Here is a 21,204-nt window from a genome sequence, read left to right as displayed (position 1 = left end):
TCCCCAGACACAGGGTTTCACAACGGGTTTTGCAGAAATAAGAATTTCTTCTCTCCTTTGCGCTGTTTGCTCCTGGAGACGTGCTAGTGAGTAGATTCTCAATTAAACATTCTCAATAATGTGACTATTAAACATGTAGGGCTTTGCACTTGTTGGTAAATTCTGGTATTTATGCTTTGCGTTTGCTAAGCTCACTAGGAGGGGTCTAGAGAGACGGCTGCTGGGCGGCAGAGCCTGCAGAACATGTGTGCTGCCAACCTGCCTGTGAAGGTGAGACAAAGGAAATTTCAGTTCAGAGTTCAAGCATGTTTGCCGACGTTACACAACCCCTTTGAATATGGCTGGTGACTCATTGTAGGAAATGATTAACCTGTTCTGTTTTATTTATTGACAGTGTCTTTATGAAAAAGACCGACCCCATAAGGCACTTAAAATTGGATCTGGAGAATCTGGGGGATGCTCTGTGTTTAAGAAAAGCGATGGATAGTACATAATCCTTTTTGGACTCCTGTGCATTAGGCAATATTAGCTCAAGATAAATAATTTAGTCCCATATTTACACATGAGGCTACTAAGGTTCAGAGAGATTCCTAATTTGCCCAAGTTACAGACCTAGCAGGTAGCAGGACCAGGATTTAAACCCAGACCTATTTGGGTAACTGTAAGGACTTCCCAACACTGTAGCTGTGGATCGTATTCTAACAGGCGATGATAAACACGTGAAACCTCCTAGCAAATTCAGAAATGTAACCAAATCACCTAGATAAGACGCCAAAGAGTCCTAGTCTCAGAGCATCCGCTACAGATTCTGATCCAGAAAACTGGGGTGGGGGAAGGCCCTGGATGAGCTCTCAACAAGCTCCACTCAGCGGTTCCACTGCAGACGATCTCCTGACCTCAGACACTTTGAGAAAACCCAGGCCCGACCCAGTGGACCTTAACTAACCCTTCATGAGCAAAGAACCCTGTGAGAACCTGATGACCATCTGGACCAATTTTTCAGAAAAATGCACAATTCACACCCCAGATGTTGCATACACCTTTAGGGGGTGCATGTCCCCTCTGAAGCCGCGGCTGCTTGGTCTCTGTGTCCCAGTTAAATGTGGCCTAGTAGGAAGCCCCTTCCACCCTCCCACCAAGAGATGTCACTCTTCAGCTCCAAACAGCCCTCCTGTCGTTTCCTTTCTCCTCAATTACAAAGGAAAGCATCTCCCAGGAAAATGAGTTTACTGTTTGGAAAGAAGCTTCCCCTTGTAAGTCAAGCAGATTCTGGCACGGTGCTTCAGTTAAGGTGAAATGGAATGATAGTGTCACTTACACTACCACAGTGAAATCAAGGCGCTGTGATTAAAACCAGCGATAGGCACCACAGATTAAAATGGGGACAAGCCATACTGTTTTCCCAAAGTCCCTTCTCTAACTTCCTTTCAGTCTCTTCCTTTTCTCTTAGGTCTCCATGTGAAGCTAGCCTTCGCATCCTCAAATAACCAAGATTTAGTAGGACATCATTTGAACATGTAAGTAAATAATTTTGTCACGGGGTCCTCAGAAATGTACCTTTCATAGGCTCTGGATTCTGTAAAATGGGAAAGGCCTGGAACCTAGATAAACCTGTGGCTAGAAGTAAGTGAAGAGCGCCTGGGGACACTGTGATTTGTACATAAATGTCATATGTTTATGTAATTGTCCTGGGAGAGAGTCCAGGGCTTTCACCAAAATCTTAAAGGAACCTTTGACTAAAATTTAAAAAGTAATCATTTATAAGAAGAGTCGGATCTCAAGAGGGCTCGACGAGCAAGCAGGGTGAGCAAAGCCAGCGAGTGCGGGCTGGCTGGGCATCTTCTTCAGACATAAAGCGGTGGAAGCGTCGTGTATGTTGTATGTATGGTGTGTGGCCACATATTCTGGTGATAGTGGTCTTGATTTGGGGCAGGAGGTCCCCTCGTCCAGAAGCACATCTGCCCCAGCGCGGGGACAGAGGCATGCCTTTTGGACCAGGGAGACCTGTTTCAGGGACAAGGCAGCTTAGATGCACCTGACTCCTAACGTCCTTGAAGGTCAGGAATAATGCTGCTAAATCCTCAGGCTGTTGGGAGGCAGACATGACCTGCTGGCTCCAGGCACAGGGTCTGCCACAAGTGGGCACTCAGAATATTTGTCTGTTCCTTCCTTGTCACCACCACACTGACATCCCCCACGGTGCAGGTGCCAAGCGCAGCTGACGTACCGCTCAGCTGGGGCGGCATCTGCCAGACGGCCTGGAGTCTGTGTGGGAAACTGGGAGGAAAAGCTGCCTTTAGGAACTCCCAGTCCCCGGTCCGCCCTCCATCTCCGTTGCAGAGGTAAGCAGGGACCTGGGGCACAGACCGCGCCCGAGGACCACAGGGACTTCCAGGGATGAATACACAGCGCCCTGTCCTTGGGAGGGCTGCCCCTGGCAGGGCAGACAGAGCCACAGACAGGTCAGCAGACGCCACGGGACATGGGACACAAACAACACATGTATAGGCACAGATACTCTACACACCTGAAAACAGGCCAGAAGAGCCACACGGGGTTGACTTGGGAAACAGTCATAGAGGAAATGATTGTGCAGCAATATTTGTAAAGTGGGGGATGGGATATGATTTGGGAGAAAGAACAAGTGCAGGAGAAAGCTAAGGGAGTCGGGACAGAGCCCTGGCCCGGGGTCGGCTGCAGGGGGAGGTCGCCGGGGGGCACCCTGCAGGGGAGCCGCCCCTGAGGTCCCTCAAAGAGGTGGCGGCAGCTAGGTGTGGGGGAAGGGAGCCAGCTAATCGGCAGAGACCCTTGAAGCTCATGATTAGGAGTTTCAATTTAATTCAAGAGGCAGTTGGACCTACTGTAGGCTTCTAGGAAGGGGCGAGATGATCAAAATGATGCTGAGGACAGTGATTCTTGCTGCTCTGAGGCGGGAGCATTAGAAGAAGGAGCCCCAGGCAGGGGGTGTGACCTGTTCCGGAGCCTAGGGTCATGGGCCAGCCCAGGACGGGCTCCTGGGGTGAGATGGAAGGAGCACGACTGGAATGCTCCAGAGGATGAATATTCATTCATTCTCCTTGGGACCAGGCAGGGGCTTAGGTGCTGAGACAGCCGGGGGAACAGGCACGGAGGCTGCGAGGGGAAGAGACCGTCACACAGCTCCGACGTGGTGACATACGTGCGGTGACCACTGACTCACAGGACATGAGAGGACGCAGCAGGGACTGCCCCTGCGTGTGGGAGGCGTGCAGGGCGTCAGGGACGCCTTCCCCGAGGACGTGGTGTTTAAGCTGGGAATCAATGAAGAATCAGACATTAACTGAGTGAAAATTCACTGGGGAAGCACTCCAGGCAGAAAGCCTCAAGAGGAAAGGGTGGGAGCACAGGCATGAGGGAAGGGAAGGACGGTGTCAGGGGGCAAGCAGGCTGGGGCAGGGCGGGGTGTGCGCCTCGCCCTAGGAGCCGTGAAGGGACCAAGGGGAGACCGGGCTCATTTCCATTTCAGAAACGTTGCTCCAGCTGTGTTGTGAGAGAGGAGGATCAGGTGTGGTGCTCAGGCTGGGAGACTCGCCATAACCCAGGGGAGAGGAGCTTCGGACGTCGGATGGGGACACGTAGACATTTAGGATGCAGAAATCATGGAAGGAAAAGCGATTGAAAGGAGGGAAGGGTCAGCAGGGACTCCCAGAGAGGGGAGAGGCACCCTTGAGAGCTGGCCTGCAGACGCACCAGCCCCGGGAGTCGAGTCTCTGGTTCTTTTTAAGACGCACTTCTTTCATCTGTTCCCTCACCACGCTCGTGTTTTCCTTTACGTCCTTGAATGTACTTAGACAATTCAATTCACAATTTATTTTTAAGTTCTTTGTCTGCTGGTTCCATTACCTCTGTCACTTATAGATCTGTCTTGGTTGGTTACATTTTCTCTGGGGTGTGGGTCATATTTTCCTGCTTCTTTGTATATCTGGTAATTTTTACTAGGTGCCAGACACTGTGAGTTTTACATCATTGGACACTAGATTTGTTGTATTCTTAAAGAGTTTTGGACTTTTTTCTGACATGCAGCTAAGTTATTTGACATTTTCAATGCTTGCTTTTAAGCCTTTTCTGAGCAGGTCTCAAGGAGAATAGGATTTCTGCTTTCAGCCACGATGGAGTGACAGGACTGGATTCACCTCCCACCTAGGCAACAACCACCGGATTAAACATGCGAAACAACTGCTATCAGGCAAAGAAAGACTGCGATGCCTGAAGGACGGGAGACACGTGAGGTGAGTCCTATGCTCGCTCCAGCTTCCTACCGGACAGGCTGTCCAGGCCAAAGCAACAGTGAGTGTGACTCGGGGGGTCCTGTCGGACTCCCTGAACTGAGGAGATAGAGCTGAGAGTCTGGGGAGACCAACACAGCTACAGTTCAGAGGGTGGAGTGCCAGAGAACAGAGAGATGCACAGAGAGAGAACCCCACAGTATGTATCAGTACAAGCTGGTGACACAGTGAGCCGAGGCTGGGGAGAAAGCTTTCTAAGAGGGTCAGAAAGAATAGTGACCGGCACTTGCACAGGGCTAGGAATAGTGTATATTCCCACCAACCAGACTAGAAAACCTCATACTGCACGGAGCATCGATAGGGTCCTTAATAATGGAGGATGATTCTTAGCCCTGGACAACACCGTGCTCTGCTATAATCCAGAAGGCCCAAAGTATCAAATGATTCCCAAGTTAACAACTGCATTTCCAAACAACGCTGAAGAATATTTATAAAAATTCAAAAATATCCACCACCCACTAAGGTAAAATCCCCAAATCTGTCCCCAAACACAGATTATCAGGTATAACTACAAAGTGCACTTCAAAGAAGTTTATTTTTAAGAAATAATTTGCATGATAGAAAAAATTGAGTGAATCTAAAACAAGCAAACAGCCAGTCCTGGACTTCATTTCTTTCAGCTCAACAATACCCTTTTGGAAGATTTTAGGACTTTTAGGGAATAAGCAGGAAAAGGAAAAGATTCGGGGTTACTAAGGTGACTGGAAACAAAATTTTCCCACTAACTATTATGATCATTAAGCAGCCAGCATGGGTTTACATAATCAATAATCCCAGAGGCCTTTATGTCTTTTGTTTTTCTTTTGCCTTTAAACACATTTGTCGATAAGCCTATCACGGGAACACAGCGCCGGTGGCGAGAGGCATGAATCACTGGATGTGATCACCACCCGACACATTGCATCCGGGCACAGATACACGGCATTGTAGAATCTCTCTTTTCCAGCCTATAGTGTGTTTGCTGTGTTATTTAAGAATATCCAGTTCTGAAGAAAGAAAACCACATAAGATGGGTAGAGCTCATAAGAAGGGTTCAGTATGAATACAAAATAAATGAGTAGCTCACGCAAGAGAAACTCTCCATCTGTTAAATATAGATGAATGAGCAGAGAGCCCAAGAAACATAGAATTCCTAAGATGTGCTCAGCATTGGGTGATAAGTAAATTGGCAACCTGTGAAATATGCCGTACGTTCAAAGGGACAGGGCAACAGGGGCGTTCCTTTTGGCAGAAGGGAGGGGAAGACCTGTCATAAAGTACGGACCATGCTACCTTGAGGCCGATAGTCGCGTCATCTGTAGGTTGTCCGTCTTTCAGCATCTCGGCATCATCCTTCACGGCCGTACATACAGTCTGGCCAGAAACGCAGATAATCCCACAGCTGTTTAGCAGACGAACTGGCCAGGGGTTCCTGCCCCGCGTCTTCCCAAGGAGGCAGGTGGTCCCGGTCACCTTCTTTCTGCTGCCCTCACCCCCCGTGTCCAACCTCAGTCTGGCCCTCTTACCCACAACACAGGCAGAGAGAGGGGTACCTGCCTTCATCTGCCTTCCACACCACTTGCTCCCTGTCCTGAAAGTGGTGACCCACCCCATCTGGGTCCCCCTGCCTCCCATTCTGTGTTTTGAATAGATCCAATAAATCATGTGATTTGAGCTATTAATTTGGTCCATGACCCTTTCTATCCCATGACCTGAAAATCTCCCCCCAGGAGTGAACGTAGAGGCTGACATTCCTTACAACACAGCCCAATTTGGGGGATAGTTAAGGCAGTTTTAGGTCCACTGGATCATTTTTAACATATTTAAGGTACAAATAAAACTTCTTCCTGCATTTCTAAATCAAGTCAGTGTTCATCCAAGCAAGTCCCTTCGTCACACACCCTGCCAGGTAACATGAGTGCTTATGCGGCTACAGAGCAGGAAAACCACGGGTTTTTTAAGTGGAGGGGCAGGAGAGGAGGAAGGGGGGTTTGGAGGGTGTGTCACACCCCTCGGGATTCCCTCCCATTCGTTTGTTGATTCAATGAACACCTGCAGGCGCTGCACCATGTTCCACCCACTGCGGCGGGGTGAGAGTGATAGCTGGGCACGGGGCCCGCTCAGGGAACATGCCCCCTCCAGGAGGCCCCAGGCGTGAGACCCGAACAAATTGGTGAGTGACGGGCAGGAGAGGCGTTCACAAAGGGCCACAGGAAAGAGGTGGGTGTGGTGTACTGCACAGGGGTGTTTGCATGCAAAGGAAAGCAGACCTTAGGGAGGACATGTCACTTGAGAAATCTTAGAGGAGCGATAGGGCTTTGCCTGTGGACAGATGACCACACTTCGGCGCGACTATTATGAGCAAAGACTCAGGCATGTGCAAGAATGGGAGTGTGGACTGTGGAGAGCGGGTGTGCATGGGGCAGAGAATACAGAGGGGAAGGCAGGTGACAACATGGGGACAGGCCACATAGAGCCCTGGGGTAAAAGCCCAGAGGCCTCGCCCTGAGCCACTCCTCCAGTCGCACAAAATTAATCATAGTGGTGAAGCATGCAGGGAGGTCACCTTGACTCTCCTCTCTCCCACTCCCGACACCCATTCCAATGGTCGGCCTCCTGTCGGCTCTGCCCGGGAGAAACATCAAGCCCTGCGCCTCTCATGCCTCGGCCCGGGGACTGCCCCCTCTTGGTCTGGCCACAAGGGCCTTGGAACAGGCCTCCCTGCTTCTGTCCCACCCCAGCCCTCCCCAGCATTCTCCGCAACCCAGCAGCCAGATGATCTCTGAACACCTGAAGTCAGAGCCAAACTCTGCTCTGCTGAAAACCCTCCCAAGCTCCCATCTCAGGGTGAAACCCGAGTCCTTGGCACCCACACAGTCCAGTGTGCGCTCCGCCTCGTCCCTCTGGCCCTCGCTTTGCTCCAGCCACCCTGGCATGCTCCTGCCCACCATGGCCCCCCTGGCCCAAGCTGCCCCTGTGTGGGGAGCCACCCCTACCCCACCCCCATGGCTCCCTCCCTCCCTCCTCCAGGCCCTGCTCAGAAGTGCCTCCCCACAGAAGCCTCTCCTGACCTGGCCCAGGGGGGCCCTGGCCTTCCTCCCTCCCTCCCTCCCTATCCCCCCTCTCGTTTTCCCACAGCCCTCAACAGCACCCAGCATACTAGCTCTGTAAATACTTGGGGAGTGAATGAGTGAATGCATGCATGCATGAGCTGTGGGCACATTTTAAACACAGGATTCCGATGGTCACTTTTACGTCTTAGAAGGATCCCTCTCAAGATGCTGAAACAGGGAGATGGGAAGAGGTATCAAAGCGCCTGCCGCAGAGGACTGGCTGCTAGAGATGCTTATAAGAAGAACAGAGATGGAGGCTGTTCACAGGCTGACAGAGACCAGCACTAGCGGTAAGGAGAGACTTCAGTTTGACGTGGCGAATATTTAGTAAGCATTTGCAAGGGATCACGGGAGGGACGAGGAGCGCCTAGCCAGGATAGAGAGGCCCAGGAGTTGTGGTCAGGTGAGTCCAGGCCGCGAGCGCAGTCGGGTGCAAGCGCTGGGAGAGAGGAAGAGACAGGGGTTGCTGTCCGCCAGTGCGGAAGCCCAGATGTCAGAGCGGGAGAGAGCGCTGGAGCCGCGTCTTGGGACACGGGTAGAATTTCAAAGGCAAAAACTGGAAAGAGCAGTGCCGTGATAGGTTTTGAATTTTACCACCTCTCTCATCACTTATACAACTTCTGATAGAGTTGCTAATGCCTTGAGAAGTAGTTCTTTCTATACCCTACAAAATAAAAATTTGAAAAAAAAGAGGGTGAGGGACACAGAAAAGCAGGAAAGAAGAGTCAGGATAAGTCACTCCCTGGATAATTTGGTCCAGAACGAATGAACCACGGCAGTGAGATTTTAAGAAAACACAGGTCTAATAACTGCCTTGTTCAGATGCGTCACAAAGGGAACAACAAAAAACCCATCCGAGCAGGTAACTCTGCTGACCCCTGGGCTCCGGCCTGGGAGGACCCTTTCCGGCCCGAGTGATGCTGTTACACAGGCACGTTGAGATCCCTGGCGAGCAGGATTCCTACACACAGGCTGACAGGCACGCAGCCTTACAGCACCTGCCTACATTTTTAATGAAACTCTCAGATTAAGCAGTGCCTGGCTGCAGTGTATCATTAATACAAATTCTTAACTGTCAATTCGTTAACTGGCTAGTAACCAGAACCTGGTTGATAAGACTGTTGCTAATGAATATATGCTTTGTTCCCAGGCAAAGCATCTGCTTTGGATATGTAGTTAGAAGAAGCCCCCCCCCCACCTCCCCACAGGGGGAAGGGGTGCAGCTGAATGAAGATTATTATACCTGCAAGGGGTCAAAGTCTGGGGACCTGGAGCTTATGGTCTCATGACAGATTACAGAATCGCTCCACTATGTTGGTCTGTCTGTTTCCAAGCACCTAGCAGGGGAGCTAGCTGGGCACTGGATGCTTTGAAACAAGACCCATCGGTTTTCTCCCTACGGCCTAATGACAGGTCAGCTGTTGTTGACACCGGCCCACAGCTCACAGGTCAGAGCCTTCCTGACCTCTGCCTCGCGATGCCACGTTCTCCTCCGAGAGGCGCCCTGTGCCTCAGGCCATAATCCACCCCAGAAAAGAGCTGCCATGGGTTTGGAGCTCACAGTAGCCCCATGGCCCCCGGGCACCCTCTGGTTCCGGCTCTCTCCCTCTCCTGTCCTTCCCCCTCTCCCTCTCTCCCTTCCGTTGTTGCCCATCCTCACCCTCCTCTTCTCCGGCGGGCGTACGCCTTCCTAGAAAACATATTTGGAGAGGAGAGTAACCAGATAGACACCTGACTCCTCCAAACACCTTCGTTTTGAAGTCAGTTGACACAAGGACCTATAAACCCGTTTCAAACTCAAGAGGTCGGAAGAAACTTGAAAAGGGGAGGGTGGTCGGTGATGAGCCTGGGAGAGGCAAGCAGGGTCACTTTGCAAGAACCACGGCAGCCAAACAAAGGGAGGACTTTGGCCACTGGCTCGGAGGGCTCTCCCCGAGTGCTGGGGGTGCTTCCCGTGGGTGCACGTGGGCTCCCCTCCGGGGCACCAGGCGGGCTCTCTGGATCTCCACGAACCCCATCACGCCGCGGCCAGTCACACTCAGGTCAGTCTCTGCCCCACCGGGCACGTGTCCTGCGTCCTCAAGCTGCCCTTACACGCTGCACTGGAAGCAGCCCTCCCTGGGAACATTTTTATCAAGTGGAATCTAACTGATGTTTCATGTTTCTCTCAACTTTACCTGTTATGGTGCATCTGAAGAAAGAGACGCTTGAATGGTACCTTTCCAACATCTGAGAATGTAAAAGAAAGTAGTTGGCCAAATCCATGGAAAGAACGTGAAGAAATGAGGCAGGCATGTGGGAGAGTTCTAAGCCGCTTGAATTCATCCAGGGCTGAGGGTCTCCACTGCCCAGCGAGTGTGACTGGAAGGACACCGGGAGCTGTGCACTTAAGAAATGCTGAGCAGCTACAGGTAACTGGAGACACAGATCAGAAACCCAATGATAATTTATACTCCCAAGTATTTTTATTTCCTAATTTATTGGGAGTTTTTGTTCATTCTATCACATGGGTTTATTCAGGAAATTAATCTTTTGAAAGCACAAATGCATGGGTGATACTGTTATTTTTTTCCAAATAAGACAAAAAGAAACACGTTTCCTGTGAGCACCGGAGTCTGCCTTCTCCTCGCTGTTACCTTGGGGGAGCGAAGCGGCGTCACACAGGAGGAAGAGTTTGGAGCCACGAGTCAGGCTTGCCTTCCACCTGCTGTGGCAACTCCTCCAGCTCTCAGAGCCTCGGCTTTCCCTGCAGGGGACTTTCAACCAGACACTGGAGAGACTCTGCGTCCCTTATCGCTTGAAGAGAGTGATTTTAGAAAGCAAGGACATGTTATCAGTAGAGGAATGGATAAAGAAGATGTGGTACATATACACAATGGAATATTACTCAGCCATAAGAAAAAAACAGATCCTACCATTTGCAACAACATGGATGGAGCTGGAGGGTATTATGCTCAGTGAAATAAGCCAGGAGGAGAAAGACAAGTACTGAATGATGTCACTCATCTGTGGAGTATAAGAACAAAGGAAAACTGAAGGAACAAAACAGCAGCAGAAGCACAGAACCCAAGAATGGACTAACGGTTACCAAAGGGAAAGGGACTGGGGAGGACGGGTGGGAAGGGAGGGATAAGGGCGGGAAGAAAAGAAAGGGGGCCTTACGATTAGCATGTATAGTGTGGTGGGGGGGCACAGGGAGGGCTGTGCAACACAGAGAAGACAAGTAGTGATTCTACAGCATCTTACTGCACTGATGGACAGTGACTGTGAAGGAGTATGTGGGGGGGACTTGGTGAAGGGGGGAGCCTAGTAAACATAATGTCCTTCATGTAATTGTAGATTAATGATACCAGAATAAATAAATAATAAATAAATATAAAATAAGAAGAAGAATTAAAAGGAACAGCAAGCTTTGTAAACAAAACTATCAATGATTTTGGTGCTTCAATCATTTTTAAATGGGAGAAACACTTTTCTCATGAAATAAATTTAGTTTACAAATAGGGAGACAAACATTTTAAGATCTCAAGTCCTAATGTTCAAAACACGGACTTACCATGTATGCATAGAGAAGACAATTCAAAAGTTATAAATGATGGTGTACCTAAAGCCACATCGTTTTTGCTATCCATCATGTATGACGTGGTATAGTTTTAGGAAAAGGAATTCTAGTCTTTTTCAACAGAGAACTATTTTACCCCTTGACAAAGTTCAACTTTCTTCATAGGGACATGGGCATATTATTTTGTATTCTCTGATCAGTAATTTTAGATAAGTGTCTAAAAATGAATATAATTTACAAATGTATTTTTTAAACGAAAGTTCTGATTATTTTCATTAGAGGGGAAGGCGGTGCATTCACCTTGGCCATCGTGGCAGCCTAAGCAGAGTCCACTGGCTGCCCTGGCGCAAAACACAGAGTAGATACTCAGTATATATTTTTTGAATGAGCAGATATTTGCTGAATGGTTGTAAAAGGGGGTTAGTTAAGGCCATTATGTTTAAAGGGTTTAGTGATTTGTAATTGAATGCACCATAAAATTCAGCAAATGCCGCCCTAAGGTCTGCTCTTCCTGGCAGTTTCTGGGGCACACATTCTCTTCTCCTAGGACACATCAGAGTCACTGATTCTGCCGGCATTCAAATTTACTTGTTATTATTATTTTTAAGAATGGGGAGTTATACACTTGACAAGTATGCAAAGGAATATTTGATTAAGTTGTAATAAAAGGTAATTTTGTAAACTGTACAAAATAGCTGAAATTCAACAGAAGTACACATTCTTTTATAGTGTGACTCTGTTAAAAATCAATCAATAAAATGAAAAAAATAAATCAACTATAAGAAAAAAAAAAAGAAGGAAAGAAAGGACATGTTTCGGAGGAGGGGCAGGGGAACCCCATGACAGACCAGGGGGACAGGGAGAGCGAATGCCGGAAGAGCAAAGGGGGGTCTGAAGCCCACAGACCCTGATGCGGCGGAGACCGTCTGGTCAGCCCACTCCCGGGTAAACTTCAGAGAGGCTGAATGAGCTTTTCTGAGCTTTTTATCTCTTCTCTCCTGTGCATCCACTGGTGGACAGGCCAGTGGGCGCTACATCAGGGGAAAGCAGAGAGCTGGAGGAACAAGGATGGAGGATGGGAAGATTCAGACCCCACACCGTCAACTGCAGCCGCCTAGATGTGAAGGTGGCTCCCCCCCTCCCCTGACACCTTGACCCTGAAGTCCAGATGTTTAAAAGGGATGTTCACATGGACTGTGCCCAACAGCCTTGATTCTAAAGGACCCATTTGGAACCCTCCTGCATTGTTGGTGGGTCAGTAGAAGCAGTCAGAGTTCCTCAGAAAACTGAAAATAGACATACCATACAATTCAGCAATTCCGCTTCTGGGAATTTATCCAAAGAAAACAGAAATCACTAATTCTAAACGATAGCTTCCCCCCTTTGTTTGTTGTGGCATTATTTACACTAGCCAAGATAAGGAAGCAACCCAAGTGTCCATTAACAAATGAATGGAGATACAGTGGTACATATACACAATGGACTATTACTCAGCCATAAAAAAGAAATCCTGCCATTTGTGCAACATGGATGGACCTAGAGGGTATTAGGCAAGTGAAATAAGCCAGGCGGAGAAAGACAAATACCCTATGGTTTCACTTACATGTGGACTCTACAAACAAAACAAAACAAAAAAGAAAGAGACCCATAAATACTGACAACAGATTGCTGGTAGGGAAGTGGGGTGATGGGTGAAACAGGCAAAGGGACAAAGCAGTGCAAACCTCGTTATAAATCAGCCATAGAAATGGAAGTTCGGCATAGGAAATATAACTAATAATAGTGTAGCGTCTCGGTATGGTGGTAGGGGGTGACTGCACTCACTGTGGTGAGCATTCAGGAATGTCTGTAAGTGTCGAATCCCTGTGCTGTACATCTGGAAACAATATAATACTGTGCACCAGTGATATGCCCAAAACAAGCACCCCATTTGTCTACTTTATCCAGAATCGCCTCTCAAACCCTTTGTGCTGTGCTCCATCAGGGAGTTCAACAACATGACAAAAAAGCCCTGAAGATATTTTAAGAGGTAAAGCTTAGAAAATTTCTTGGACCCTAAGTCTTACATTTTGCTGTCTAAACTCATTAGGATTCATTTCAGGCCAAGTCATTCTTTAAAATCTATCTGCGAGTATGTTTTAATGTCCAGCGGCCAGATGTAGGGAAGAACAGTCATGTCGAGTGCACTGAACAGAACTCACCACCTCCCGTCTCCAGCAGTGGCTGAGAAAAGTGTCCCTGGGATGCACTTAACATACCAGGCCTGAGCTCCCGCGGAGGAAGCAGGTGAGTGAGAAGCAATTAGAGCCCAGGCAGCAGGAGGGGGGCGGAGGGGAGGCACGGGGGCGGGGAGTAGGGGCCGTAGCGCACGGAGGCAGCTCAGAGGAGGACCCTGCACATGAGCGCAGAGGGCGGCTTGGACAGGATGGTGGCAGCGGAAAGGGAGGGAAGCAGATAGACCTGAGACTTATGTGGGAGGAAAAACCGCCAAGGGCCACGGGTTGGGTGAGGTCACAGGGGAAAGAGCGTGCTCCTTGTTTGAGTGACCCGTTTACTGACACGGAAAACCAGGAATGCACCCCTAGATGTGGGATCTGATAAGCTGCAACTCCTCCGAGGCACATGCGCCCTTGAAAGAAGAAAGCCCTCTGGCCTCGGGAAGGGGGAGAAAGGGGGAGGCTGGGGAGGTGGGCTGGCAGGCAGGTGGGCTGTCATGTTCGTTTGATTTTCAGGGGGCTCTCTTGTTTGTGTTTTTTAGTTGAGATGTAATCGGCACAACATTCTACGAGTTTCTCCGCGGTGAGCCCGGGGTGTACCCATCACCACACACAGTCACGGGAGTTTTTTTTTGCGGTAACTTTTAAGATGTACCCTCTCCCTTGGTAACTAGAGTCAGCACGCCCTCCCTTGCACCCCCAGGACTGGTGGCTACTTTCCAGCGGAGGATCACCTCCTCCACCTGTGCGCAGGGCTCCCTGGGCATAGTGACCACCTCTTACCAGGAGGGCATGGGAGTGAGAGGAAGCCTATGCCACCTTCTCCCTGCCTCCTCCAGACACATGCCCACCATTACCAACAGAAAGACTTGTCCTGGCGCTGGGGCCTGAGGTCAGGCGGGTGCTCCCCGGCGGCTCCTGACCACGGCCAGGCCCAAGTTCCCCTCCCAAAGCAGCGCCCCCCGACAGCCCCCGGCGCGGGGCCAGCTGAGGCCTCCCAAAGCAGCCACCCCTGGAAGGGGCCGGTCTCACTTCAGGCTCAGGAAGAGGGGCGAGGCCGCGCTGGAGAGGGTGGAATCCCGTGTTCACGGAGGGGCAGCAAGGACGGGAAGCCGGCTCTGTCCCAGGCCCGGGGACCGTCCGCTCCAGGCCCGCGCTGAGGAGCCCCTTAAAAGGGCTCGCCATCGCCTCCAAGGCATTTGAACCCAACCAGGTTCTTCATAGCAAGTGCCTGTCTCTACATACACGAGTGTCACCATCCCCTCGGCATGTATCCGAGTCACACCAGCAGCTCTGATCCTACAGAAATCATGATATGCGCCCCCAAGTGGGCTCGATTACGGTTATGGTACCTAGAAGATGGGTTAATCTAGAGGGAAATAATCATGCTTCCATAGGTAATTTTGCTTTTCCTATGAAATTAAAACAGCCAAAGAAATAATAACCACCCAATTAAAAAGGATACCAGGTTTAAATGTTAAATGAAATATAATTGCCTATGCACAATTGAGTTCCAGTCTCCCTCCCCTTTAACCCCTAGTAATCCCCGGTTTTTTCATATGGGTCCTGCCTGGTTCCTGGCTGGGTCCCTGGCCACCTCACTGTCATTAGAGCAAAAGCTCTGTGAGGTCGGGCCCGCGTCCATCTGGGGCCCTGCTGGGGCCCCCGTGCCTGCATCCAGCCTGCCTCATTTTAGGGGACCGGGAATACGTGTTCAGGGGGTGAATGAGTGGGCGCCGTCCAGCACTAGGGCTTCAGGATGCACCGACCGGCGGGGACCACTTCTGGAGGGGCCGGAAGGAGCGAGAACTGAAGGGCTGCCTGAACCCAAGCGGGGCAGCCAACAGCAGAGAAGGGGGCGCGCTGTGGGTCGGCTTCTCCCCTGACGGGCTTTTAGGAGGCCAAAAGTAAGAGACAAGGAGAACGGTCAGGCAGAGGAGCTCAGGTGTGAACAAGGAAGCAACCAGCTCTCATTCTCGCTGGTGCTGGCCAGGCGCCCTGCAGGCAGGCCCCCCGGATTCATGATTAGATTCACGATTAGACATGGTCCCCAAAGAACTGTTCTTGGAATCAGACTCATTCTGACATGGTTTAAAAACTCCAAAACAGTTTGATAACACAGATCTTTACAGTGCACTACACTGTCGTTAGAGGAACTTCAGCTCAAGGCTACATTCCCTGAAGCATATTGGTTATTTTTTCTTAGTCACTCACATGATGAATTCATAGGGTTTTGTGGAAGGAGAAAAAGAGTAAAACAAATGTCTAGCAAATTTCTTTTAGTAATTCTCAGAGCCTTCAATATGTTAATGAATCTAGAATTGTGTGCCCGTGTATGTCCGTGTGGCATCTCTTAAAACCATAATTCTCCAAAGTGCTTTTGGGAAATATTGATGCAGTTACTCAACCTTATTTTGCTAAAAGAAATTTCCCACCGTTGTCAAAATTTTTCTCCTTAGACGTCCTCATTTTCTTTTTGTGTGGCATGATAAAAGCCCAGGGGAAGCTTAGGACCTGAAATATGTTTCTCAGTAAGAAAGAAATACATTTTTTCTTCTAAGGTTGTTTTCTCTTCTTTTTTACTTTTTTTTTTTTGCATTTTGAAGGCAAGACCGGTATTAGCCCTTTTATATGTATATAAAATAACCCCTTAATTACCATCACAAACACAAAAACATAATAAAAGTGTTGTGTGAAAGAACACAAAGTTAGAAAAACAATTTACCAAACTATAACATTAAAAAAGACTTTTAAAATAAAATGTCACCACAAAACAGAGATACAGTATGATTCATCACCCTATATTTTAAAGTAGAAAGACTTGTTAATTTCATAATTCCTGAGAGTGACGCTTTATAATTTGCCCAAGGACTTGAATGTGTTTCCTAATGGCCCCAAAGGTGGCAATAGCTGCTGGTAAAAGCCTTGATGGGACTGCGGAGGTTGCTTGGGTTTTTTTTTAAGGTTTCTCATTAAGAAAGGATTACATTCTAAACTAGCCATGTCCCTTAATTCCTTGTGTTCCCAGAGGCTCATACGATCAGAATTCACCTTCTCCTTTTCTTCACAGCACCAAAGTTGTGCAGTTAGTGAGTGTAAAATATTCTCTGAGAGGAAGGTACAGATTGCAGAATTTTTCCGTCTTAAGAGGTCAAAAGACAGTAGATTATCAATTTAGTTATCCTTAATTCCACCTGAACTACTTCCTTACAGATTCCCTGAACCTCTCTTACTTCCTTTTAACAGAAACGGGTGAATAACATAAGATAAACACATAAACAGTGGTTCGGGCGTTGGCCTATCCCCACGGGTCATTTAAGAGGTGTCCACTGCAGTCTGAAACAAATTTTTGGTTCCCATTTGCCCATCATCTACTCACTTTCACACTCTGACAAGGCGCTTCTCCTCCCTGTGGCACGAAGGGCACAGCAATTAAGACGGAGGCCGTCCTGAAGGATGGCTGGCAAGGTGGCACGGGCACAGCTCCGGGTGCAGCCGGAACTGCCCGTGCTGGGCACAGGCCCTCAGCAGGCTCACCCCTGCAGAGCACAGTAAGGTGGGTTCGGAGGGTCCCATGCCAGGGGAAGGAGCCGGGCAGTGAGAGACAGTACTTCCACGTGGAACCTGAAAAACAAAACAAATGAACAAAATAGAAATAGTCATAAACACAGAAAACAGACTGGTGGTGCGACAGGGGAGGGGGCAGAGGGTGGGCAAAATAGGCGAAGGGGATAAAGAGGTTTATAACTTCCAGTTATAAAATATATTAATCAAGGGGATAAAAATACAGCATAGAAAATATATTCAATAATATTTTAATACCTTTGTATGATGACAGACGGTAACTACATTTACCGTGGTGAGCATTCAGGAATGCATATAATTGCTGAATCACTATGTTGTACACCTGAAACCAGTATAATATTGTATATCAACTATGCTAAAAACAAAGAGAGTGAGTGGGTCCTGAGCTCTGAGCACTACCCTCAGTCTTGTGGGGTTTTTCCCTCAAAGAATTGCCCGTTGTCCATTTTCCAGGAGTCTGCGTGATGCTGGGTCACAGAGCGGCTGTAGCCCCAAGACAGACTTTGCTGGTCCGTCTCCGTCCCCCCGCAGGCCTGCTCTGTGCCCAGGGAGACGGCCTCCCACAGATGACACGGCAGGAGAGGGGGCAGGCTTTCTTCTCCGCCCCATGCCTGGAGCTCTGTCTCTGCTGAGCGCTGTGAGGCACCCCCCGCGGCAGCCCATGTCATGCCCCAGCTTCCCCAGGCCCCACCACCACCTTTTCCCCCTTTGCCCCTTCAGCCCTCTGGGAAATAACAGCTGCCTGCTGGGGCCAGACTCGGTGACTCAAATCCCTCGTTCTTTTCCTCAACTCTGCACACCTCTGAAGGTAGTCTCTGTTAAAGTCTCTTTATTTATTATCTCAGGCAAATTCTATTTCCTGCCAGGAACCTGACTGATAACCAACTGACACTCTTTTTCAAAATGAAGCTACTGAGAGAGAGCTTGAGTGAACAGAATATATTCTCTTCACAACCTCAGTGAGAGTACTGCTGAGGAGTGTGGGTTTGGGGGCCATGCAGATCTGTTCTTATTAACTGTGTAAGTCTAGCTACACTTAACTTTTCTAAGTGTAAGTTTTTTCACGCAAAAAATGGAGCTAAAACAGTGTTTAATTCTTTTAACAACATAGGACTGTTGTTAGGATTAAATGAGATTATGTTTGTAAAATACTTAGCACAGTGCTTAAAACATTGAAGACTTAAATCAGTACATTGGAGTTCTTCTCTTTTATCATTATTTACTTTTAAGTGTATTTCAATTTTCAAACTCTAGTAACCATAATGTTGCTCATGTATTTGTACATTACTGATAACAAAAAAAAAAAAAAAAAGGCAGCCCTGGCTTCAGTTTCTTTTAGGCAGTATCATGGCTCCTACTGACCCCTAAAAACTAGTGTCTAGCTTTTCACCGTTTCACACCAGGCTATCCCACACTCACTCCATCCTGGGCAATGGAACTCGTTATCTGGTCCCTCCGTACAAAACAGTTCCTCTTCTCATCGGCCTCGGTTGGCATTGGTTTAACTGGGAATCATCCTCAAAATAATAGTGCTTAAGCCATTGGAGGTTTATTCCTCCTTCACACCACATTGGGGTGGACAGTCCTGAGCTGGCAGGGGGTCCGTGGCGTCAGGGACGCAGGCTTGTTGCCCTGTTGTGCGTGGCCCTTGTCCTTTTAAGATGGAGCACCGGCCATCGTGGCCATATTCCAAGAAGCAGGGCAGAGGGAGGGGGGAAAGATAAGGGGCCTTGTGAAATGATAGAACATATATATACATTGGCTTCTGCCCCCAGTTCCTGGCACAGGGCCCCTGAAATCCCTGTAACTTCCTAAATGCCAACACTGGGAGCATCCCTTGTTCTAATGCGTGGTCTTTGACCCCAGTTCCTGACACTCAGCCCCTAAGTCCCTTGGGATTTCCTGGGTGGTAAGAGTGTCTTTTGTTCTGAAGAGGCATTCGGTGGGCTCCTGGATGGGGCTGGCCCAGAAAGACCACACCATCATTAGAGGGTTGGAACTTTCAATCCCGCCTCCCATCCTCTGGGAAGGCTCAGAAAGGGGCTGGAGATTGAGTTAATAACTGATCATACCTACAGGAAGAAGTGTTCATGAAAGTCCTCAAAGAGTGGGGGATTCGGGGAGTCTCCAGGTTGACAAACATATCCACACACAGGGAGGGCGACCACCTCCACGCCCCAGGGCCAGCGCCCCTATGCCCGGGACCCCTCTGGACCTCTCCCATGTGTCTCTTCCCGTATCCTTCATCACGCCCTCAAGTATATAATAAAAAGACAAACTTTAAGGGCTTCCCTGAGTTCTTTGAGCCATCCTGGCAAATCGTCAAACCCAAGAAGAGGGCCGTAAGAACCGTGATTGTAGCCTGCCCATCAGAAGCACGGGTGAGAACCTGGGACTGGCAGTTGGTGTCTGAAGTGGGGGGTGGGGGGCCTTGTGGGACTGAGCCCGTGAGCTGTGGGATCTGACACGAGCTGAGTTAAGTCGCAGACACCCAGCTGGTGCCAGAGTTGCTTGGTGCATGTATGGGAACCCCACACATCTGGTGTGGAAGTGAAGGCAAGTTGAGCGGGGTGAGTAAGGGAGACGCACGGGGGTTTTCCTTTAGGGCAGCACCAGCTCCCTCTGAAAACAAGGGTCCTAGCAGTTGCCATCTGACATCCCAGCTGGGACCCGGGCCACCACGCAGTCAGGTGGCCCCCCTGCTTTCAGGAGGCTGGGACATGTCTTTATCCTGGGAAGTTATGTCTCCAGCTCAAACTTCTGGACCATGGAAGGAATGTAGAGTGAACGGGCCAAGGGCAGCCTCTGCCACAGAATCTGCCACTGACCTGCTTCTTCCTCTACCAGTTTGTAGGAGAAGGAGAGGCAAGCAGATTTTTTTAAAAACAGTGCCGGCTTGGCAGTCAAGGGCATTTTAAAGCGTTCAGCCTCACAGAAGCGGGTAGTGTGAAATCACAAAAAAAGCAGGAGGTGGAACCGGGTCCCATTCTGCTCCCCCAACCCTGCTCAGAGCACGATTTCCACACACATGAGTGAGCAGACCTCGTCTTAGACGTCGCCACTGCCCACACTCGCCAGCAGCCAGCACTAACCTGGCACATGTGACACTGACGGCAGCTGGGGGCCCGGGGTGCCGGGCTCTGAGGTGGAGGCGGCTGGTGGTTACCCGAGGCACGGATGCAGCTAGTGGCCGTGGCAGGTGCCTGGCAAGTCCATTCCACCGTCCGGTGGCATCTCCGTGGTTCACGGGACTGCGGTGTCGGGAAGATTGTTGAGTAGACGAGCAAGGATCGGACTTGCAGTCCGAGAAGATCAACCTGGAACGGTGTTAGGAGGTTAAGGACAGAGTGGAGTGGGTGGCAGCGAGCAGACACTGCCAGTGGCAATGACGGGCCGGGTGAGCACCTCAGGGACGGCGGAGTCACACAGGGACGCCCCCCACGGGGCTGGGAAGCGCGCTGCTCCCGGGACGGGAGGGGTGCGGGGCTCAGGCAGTTATTTACCAGCACTGTCTTCTCAAGAGTCTCTTTCTGTAAGGAATTGCTCCTACCATTACCCCGACCTCGGCGAGCCTGCCAAACCGCAGGACCCTGCCCTGGGAACACAGGGTGTGTGTGTGTGTATGTGTGGGGTGCAGGGTGTGCAGTGTGATGTGCGGGGTGTGGGGAGGGTGCAGGGTGTGCGAGGTGTGTAGGGTGTGCAGTGGATGCGGGCGTGTGGGGTGATGGGCGGGGGGTGTGGGATGCGGGGGGGGGTGTGGTCTGTAGGGTGTGCAGTGTGTGGGGGGGGGTGTGGGGTGATGTGCAGGGTGTGGGGTGTGCGGGGTGGCGGGGGCGGCACCCACCAAGCGCAGAGCCTGAGGCAGGGGTAACGCGTCCCCCTTGGGCAGCCGCCAGTCAGGACGAGCATGAGCCCTGGCACGGGCACCTGTGTGCGGCGGGACCCGCAGACGGCGCCCAGGCAGCGAGGAGTCCTCCCACCGCCCCGTCCAGTCCCAGCAGGGGCCGGACCAGTTCCCGGACTTCCCACCACATGGCCCGGTAACGCCCCTGTGCTTAAGCTACTGTGAGTTGGGTTTCTGTCCTTTATTGTGAACACAAGGCAGAACTCAAAAACAAAGGTTAAGTAATGTGTCTTCCTATTAGAAACAGACTTAATAAAAACTTCTGAGAGTCTGCAGTAAATGCGGCGGAATGAGCGCTTCCGCACATCGGTATCTGAAATGCCAGCAAATTATGGACAAGTTAAAGGTGTTTAGGAGAATGTCGAGGAAGCCAGTTTTGCTCATTTTTGTTATTTCTCTTCTTACACTGTAGCTTTTGCTTTTGGAATTCTAAGAGGAAGAAAAGACACCACCGACCGTCTGACTCTGACCCTCACGGTGAGACACAGTGGCATCAAAGTTCTCTTCCTGTGACGCCGCG

The 21,204-nt window shown here is 49.9% G+C and overlaps 2 long non-coding RNA genes across 5 annotated transcripts; one reads left to right on the top strand and one right to left on the bottom strand.

Moving 5' to 3' along the window:
- Positions 1–270: 270 nt before the first annotated feature.
- LOC118971324 (uncharacterized) lies at positions 271–15,609 on the top strand. Of its 2 annotated transcripts, XR_005059722.2 has the most exons (5): positions 271–6,477; positions 7,567–7,707; positions 8,568–9,828; positions 9,998–13,265; positions 13,738–15,609. It is a non-coding gene; the product is annotated as an uncharacterized lncRNA (long non-coding RNA). The 2 variants fall into 2 exon arrangements; XR_005059720.2 differs by having other exon boundaries at positions 8,568–13,265.
- A 366-nt stretch (positions 15,610–15,975) lies between these two features.
- On the bottom strand, positions 15,976–20,523 carry LOC108405691 (uncharacterized). 3 transcript variants are annotated; one of them, XR_012124680.1, is made up of 3 exons: positions 19,873–20,523; positions 18,200–18,433; positions 15,976–16,819 (listed from the first exon to the last, which is right to left on the bottom strand). It is a non-coding gene; the product is annotated as an uncharacterized lncRNA (long non-coding RNA). The 3 variants fall into 3 exon arrangements; XR_012124679.1 differs by lacking the exon at positions 18,200–18,433; XR_005059723.2 differs by lacking the exon at positions 19,873–20,523 and having other exon boundaries at positions 18,200–19,852.
- Between the last annotated feature and the right edge of the window lie 681 nt (positions 20,524–21,204).

Source organism: Manis javanica, chromosome 13, assembly GCF_040802235.1.
Source record: "Manis javanica isolate MJ-LG chromosome 13, MJ_LKY, whole genome shotgun sequence".
In the NCBI taxonomy this organism is placed as follows: domain Eukaryota; kingdom Metazoa; phylum Chordata; class Mammalia; order Pholidota; family Manidae; genus Manis; species Manis javanica.
Note: the sequence above shows the minus strand (reverse complement) of the source record. Positions and strands in the feature narration are given on the sequence as shown.